Source organism: Ciconia boyciana, chromosome 8, assembly GCF_034638445.1.
Source record: "Ciconia boyciana chromosome 8, ASM3463844v1, whole genome shotgun sequence".
NCBI classification, from domain to species: domain Eukaryota; kingdom Metazoa; phylum Chordata; class Aves; order Ciconiiformes; family Ciconiidae; genus Ciconia; species Ciconia boyciana.
This window is the reverse complement of record NC_132941.1, coordinates 20,667,283-20,674,006: the sequence shown is the minus strand read 5'-3', so window position 1 is coordinate 20,674,006 and position 6,724 is coordinate 20,667,283. Positions and strand designations below refer to the sequence as shown.

The 6,724-nt window shown below is 37.7% G+C and overlaps 1 protein-coding gene across 5 annotated transcripts in view; it reads left to right on the top strand.

Annotated features, from left to right (window-relative positions):
* Positions 1 to 38: 38 nt before the first annotated feature.
* The window catches only part of CIB2 (calcium and integrin binding family member 2), a 55,095-nt gene continuing 48,409 nt past the window's right edge, over positions 39 to 6,724 (top strand). For 2 of the 5 annotated variants that reach the window (XM_072871430.1, XM_072871436.1), the window contains exons 1-2: positions 39 to 271; positions 5,592 to 5,725. The gene's annotated coding sequence lies outside the window, so the exon portion shown is untranslated. Of the gene's footprint in view, positions 272 to 3,030; positions 5,726 to 6,724 lie in introns of those variants that run through there. The other 3 variants (XM_072871431.1, XM_072871437.1, XM_072871432.1) reach the window with 2 other exon arrangements.

Sequence of the window (6,724 nt, the reverse complement as noted above, 5' to 3'; positions counted from 1 at the left end):
CGTTTCCCTCCTTCCTCCCCCACGGCGGTCCGCTGAGGGCGGTGCGCTCGCTCCCGCGCCGCGCTGAGGTACCGCGGGGAGCGCCGGCAACTGCGTGCCACCGGCCCGGCCAGACCCCGCCCGGCTGCCCCGGGCGACCTGGCGGAGATGCTGCCGGGGAGCCATCGCCCTTAGCGGTGCGTGAGGTGCTGGGGTGGTCTCAGCCCAGTGCCGCCGGAGGACGGAGTCCGGCGGAGAGCCGCAGGGAGCCCCGGGTGTGGTGTCCGAGGAGGTACCATTATGGCATATATGTAGCGACAAACAAAAGCAGTTTTGCAAGTGGCCTCCAGTTTTGAACCATTTGAGACTTTTATAAAATCTCAGCTTCTAGAATTGAGTCGTTTACAGGAAAAAAATAGTTGTCATTAACAAAGAAGAGTGTCAGGTATTTGTTGCAGCAGAGAAAAAAAACCATGCACTTCAAAGTGTCAAAAAACAAAGCTGTTGAAATAGGGGCAGTACAAAATTTGTATTTGCCTAAATTTTTTAGGTACTTGTATCATTATTCTTAAAAATGTTGATGGTCCTGTGTGTCAGTTTTAGGAGTCTGCTTAGGCTGTGGTTCTGGGAGGCCCCAAGCTGTGGAATGTCCCTTCCTGAGCAGCGTATGGCAAGGGAGACTACACTGCCGTTACAATGATAAATAAGAATTGAGACTGCTATTTTAAAGTCCCACCTAAAGCAGTTAAGAAATGCTTATTCTTTGCTTAAGGGTGGTAAGGTAGCTTGGGTTGTTCTTGAGAGTAAAGCACCAAGCTAGAACTAAGGCAGTTTGAGCTCAGACCTCTGGGAATGACTGCTTCATCTGACTTTTAAAATATTTTCCTACCTGTGAAATAGTGGTAGTACTCCTACCTCCTGTTTGATCTGCTTAGACAAATGGTGATGCAGAGACTTTCTCTTATGATATGGTAGGCTCTGCTGTCTAAATAACAGTGTGGCCATTGCTTGCAATTTTGTTCATTCAATTTATGTCAACTTTTGTTGTCAATTCAAAAAATTAATTATAGGAATAAATGAGACTTTCAGCTTTGATTTAAAATCAAGAGCGAATTTCTAAACTCAGTGGTTGCAAAGAGTGATATAAACTATGAGTCTAATATATCCTGAATGTTTAAACTCAAAAGACAATTTAAAAGAAAACCAAAACTACTTTTGGTTTCTTACACTTTTTTGGCAACATAAAGATTTGGGTTCTAGCTCAGTCTAATTTGGTGCCAGTTTTTGGTGATGGAGTTATAAAAATACTTGCAGCCTTTCCATTTATTTACCTCTGTCCTGTTGTACGTGCTTGAAAACACAGGACTAACACTGTGTGTTCAGTTTGCTCTTGTCTTGAAAGGGTGAGTAAGTAGAAATCCTCAAAATTGTACAGCGTTAGTAGCCACTATTTTCTAGGGGTCGCTTGCTCTTCCCCCCGCCCCCGGCCCATGACAGGGCACCAGAGGGTACTCGCAATTTTTGAAGCAGCCTACTGTGTGTATGTTTTATTTTATTTTTGATAATGCTTTGAATTGAGAATAGTATCTCATATGTTGTCTGTAATGGCAAGTGTGCAGAATTCTCTTGATACTGATTTTCTTCTGGTAACTACTGCTGCTTTTTTCATTTTAGTCTTAAAATCCAGATTGCTCCTGCAGATATCTGTTCTAAATGTTTCTGTAAAATATTTTTTTTTTTGTTCAAAGCTTGATCATACTTTGCACATACTGGCTTTTTTGTTGTGCCATCTTTACTTTCCACAGCTTACATGTCCTATTCACTGCTTTCCCTCCCCGCCCCGTTTTGTAAATTGAGGCCTGCTCCCATCTCAGATTGACCTATGATGTTTCTAGGACATACTAGCTGAATTTCTAGTGTTTTTACTGTACTGCTTCCCATGAGATGTATACATCTATTCTATTCCTTTTTATATATTTGTTGTTTCTTTTGTCATGATGCTTACTAAAGGACTCCATAAATGTTAAGTTGATTATGTGCTGATCAGTATATTCACATTGTTTTCTTGTGTTTTCTGACTGTATCTGCATGTACTTTCTTGGTTTACACTTTTATTGTAAATTGAGAGGAGGGGACAAATTGGGGAGAAATTATTATTTACATATATTTTCAACAGCTATTGCAACAGATTTCTGATCTGTGTCTTATAGGTGCTACCATAATAATACTACAATAACACATTAACAGTGGCTGGTTTAGATCTGTTCTGAGAAGGGTTAAACAACACAGGAATAAAACCATCAGTAATTCTTTTGCCTAGAAAAAAGATACCTATATAGAGATAGCAGTAGTTTCTTTCCCCTACTGATCACTGTATTGAGACTCCCTATGAGGAAATGCATTATATTAAATGTAGTCTGCTTAGGAAAACATTACTTTTTTTTAAATTATTTTGTCCATGAGCCAAAGCATTGTCTTGTATAAAGCATCTTAAAAAAATAAAGGTAATTTTTACTTAATTTATTATGGATAAATTGGGCTTAATGAAATGCAGTCAGAAACCGCCATCTTCCAAGATAGTGTATTTTATTAAGCTAGGTAGAAAAGGTCATAAAACCAACAAATTTGGCACAAGGTTTTCCTTTCTGTCTGTTTTCTTTAGCATTAAAAACTCTCTACAGAAAATTCCTGCTTATCATAACAAGTGCATTTAGTCAGATAGTCAGCATCTTTCATCGGTTTGAGGGCCGTGAGTTTTGCGTCTTTCTCAAGTTCTGCTTAGTCATTCATAAGACAGGGCTAAGTCCCATGAAGCATTCTCTTATAGGCTAGCCACTACCAGGCAAATTTAGTGGGGCCTAAGCATCCTATCAGTCGTGTGTTGGAAAACCTTTCTATCTACTGCAGTAGTGTCAAACCATCATTTTAACTCATTTTCTATATTGTAACTGTGTATTTACAGCTCATTTTTTATTTACAGTTTGCAATAACTATTAAATAAGAGGCAAGTTGTGACAGTTGGTGAAGCATATTATGATGGTAATGTTTTGTAGCTCTGTAGCATTTTTCATTTAAGGGACTCACAAGCATTTTAATTATTTTTCTCCACAGCACGTATTGTAGGTGAACATTATTATTCCTCATTTACCTGTGAGGAAACAGAATTGTGAATAGGCTTCAAGTAAATAAAACAAGCCCCACAGACTTGGGGTGAATTTCCACAGCTTCGGTGGAGGATAGAACTTTTCCTTTGTAACCATTGCAAGTAGTGATCATTGTTACTTACACTTGCGGTAGAAGGGGGCCCTAATTTAAATTAAAGAAAGTAGCAGCAGAATAACTGTACAGGCAGCCCTTCTAGATCAAAACTGTTCTTTTTGCTAACAGAGTGAATCTTTATGAAGCGCTACTCTGCAAAGAAATATCTGTGTAGAAGAGAAATTGTTTGAATACTTGGTGTAATGAGCATGAAATCTTGCAGGTTCTTTTTTCCCCAATTAAAAGGGTAACTTTAGATTATGTCTATATATGAAAACTCAAAGTTGTAGCAAACCAACTTGAGCAGTGAAAGCAGTAGATATGAAACTTGATTGTTAAAACTCTGTGTGCATCATCATGTTAACAGGTAAAGTGATCTCTGTTCATAGTATCTTGATCTTCCTTTGATGAGGAATAAGAGCTTTCATACTTAAACCACAGTCAAATTCTCACTGCGTAATTTGTAGAGGCAGTTTAAGGTAGTATGACCTGTCTGTTGGAGGTTATTAAACTTACACCTCTACTAATAAATCAGAACAAAGTCACCTGGTGTAGCAGCCATGGCTAGCAACAGTTCAGAGCAGGAGACTTTGCACTGAAGGTGATCAGGAGTGCTAGCATGATTTATCCCACTGCCTGAGCTCTGGCTGTGGAAACAGGTCCCTGCAGCTGGGGTCAGATTGCAGCCTTAGGTGGTGTTAAACTATTGCAGCTGACAGCCATCTTGCTATAAAATATTAAATCTGGTGTACATGGTTGATAGTATATTTTCTGTTCCATGAATTAAACTTTTAAAGCAGATGAATGGTGGCTACTTAACCATGTTCTCAGGTATAATGGCCAGTGTAATATCAAGACTATTGTGTATACATACTTACACTACTTAGTAAACTTTATTTGCAATTGATTGCAAGATATGTGCTGTGTGTTGCTAAATAGCTTAAAATCACTTGGTTTGGCAAACAGTTTAGAGAAATTGAAATACAGTAAAGTGTGATGAAAAGCTGGTACTGATAATGTTAAGGTCAGATCTTGCTGTGTACATAGAGAAGTATTGATTTGTTGCAGTAACTTATGCTGAGAGTAAGTATTGCTTAACACCCAACTAGCAAATTAAACTAATCTTTGATAAATACAAACAGATAGAAGAAGTGAGAAAGAACAAACTGGAAAATGATCTGATCTTTGATACATACAAACAGACAGAAGGAGTCAAAAAGAGTTTGTGCATTATATTGTCTTTAAATTTTACCCAGTTAGTATAGCAAGATAATTATGCAGTGAAATATAGGTACCACTATAGCATGCTTGAGAAGAACTAGCTAGTATTGTGGAACCCTCAACAATCAGTGTTTGAATCCTCTTTTTAAAAATCTGTGCATTTTAATTTTATTTAATGATCAAGAATACTCTTCAGAGTATGGAAAGAAGAATTGAAGAAACAGTTTATTTTCTGTCTATATACTAAGTGGGTGCCGTTCTCTTGGTAAGTAGAGTCTTTCTTTTAAAGCAAGAACTAACTCTTTTAAAGCAATCAACTCTTTTAGCCATACCAGTTTTCCTACATAATTTCTCTACATTAGGATGAAACCAAAGCATTTCTAATATGCAAGAGAAAAGTGGAGGGGGCAGAGTGGAAAGCCAGGCCCAAAGGCATGAACAGGAATATCTCTGTGAACCTCAGGAACTCTACCTCTGGCCTACTTTGTAACCACAAGGAAGTCTTACTGAGTTGGTGCTTTCCATTTATCCCTTCTGCTTTTTATTGTTGATATTTTGATTCTAAAGATAGAGGCTAGATGTGTGTATCCTAGATGTGTGTCATCTAGGATACAGTGGGACCAAACAGCCAGGAATATAAAAGCAGGTAAAAAATGAAGAAATGAGATGTCAGTCTTTTCACTGTAGTAATACTGTTAAGTATACAGAATCACAAGATGAAAAGATATGGAGCCCAATGCACCCCTGGTGTCAATTCAATTCTATATAATGACATGAAAGATAATTTGGCCATTTATATTTAATCTGATTTGCATAGACAGGCAGCTTGAATTAGGTGGCTGTGAAAGGAGTGCTATTTCATGCAAATCACTTGACTATGTATTGGTCTGGTCTGAGTGAGAACAGCTGCTAGCTCTGGTATTTCAGTAGCACCAGATCATGGATATGAAATGTACTTAATTATATGCATAACCACTAAAGCCAATGATGAAGCTCATTCAGAGTTGAGGATGTATAAGAACTTTCGGAACTGTGAAAGGTCTTAATCTCAAGGGGCCCTTATGGATTGTTGTCTGATTCAAAAAGTGTGTTAAAAGAGTACTTTTAATAAATAGAAATACTGTATTTCGCAGGTTTGGGGTTTTTTCTTCTTTACATTCTGACTTGCTTGTGGAGGATCTTTTTGAACATAGCAAGAATCCAGTGCTACTGTACCTTGAGGGAAAAGAAAAAAAAACCCACAACACTAGTGGCTACAAAAACAGAGGTCAGTTTGGCCATGTAACAGTCAATTCAACTGTCTGATACTTGAATAGATGCTAGCTGCATTTTTGATCTGATGGTAGGTCACTCAGAGTTTGTATTGTCCTTATTATTGTAGCTTCTTCCTTCTTATTTTGAAACTGTGCTGCAATATATTCTATTGGTAGAATCCATTTCTTTCACTGTTAAAATTCTGATGTTTGCTTATTAGTGATAAGCCTTGTTGAATGCATTCTCATCCCAAGCCATTTATTTTGTATATATGGCAATACCTTGTGGTTTTGTAGCTCAAGGCAGTGCTGGTTTGCAGTTAATCAAATCTGCATTTCTAAATGTTAACAATCTAAATAAATTGCCTCTTAGAACAGTCTAATGGTTCAGCACTTCCTAGCATGTTTTTACTACATATCCAACACACTTCATAGGATATTTTTACTATGTATACAATACATTTACTTTCAGTATTATTGTTACATGTTTGTTCTTTGTTGTAATATGCCAAGGTAAAGTGAACTCCTATTATCCAATGCTGTTATCAGGTCAGGATCATTAGAAGCTGTAGGAAAAAGCACAAGATAATTCTCCAGGTGTTTTTATTAAACATGCTAACTTACTGAGGAAATAATGACCATTAGCAGAGCTGTAGGTAAAGAAGGTAGGAATTTTATTAAATATTTATAAACCCTCTCCCGTTCCTGTGTGCACAAATGGAAAGTGAAGAGTCTAAAGAAACTTACTCATAACAGGTCTTTCCTCCCTGTTCCTATCCTTTCTCACTCAGCCTTCTTCCTACTGTTGTTGTAAGAGCTTATCCTTCTGCAGATGTTAGATAATATAATTTTGTTCGAGTTTATTCATTTTGTCTGTGTGCATCTCTTACATGCTCTTCTGTTTCTTTTATTTTATTTTTCCCGGAAATACGGAAATAGGGTTGTATTACTTTAAAATACGCAGTGAGCCCTCTGGTGGTACTTTCTACCTTTGCTTTAGGCTGTGATAACTT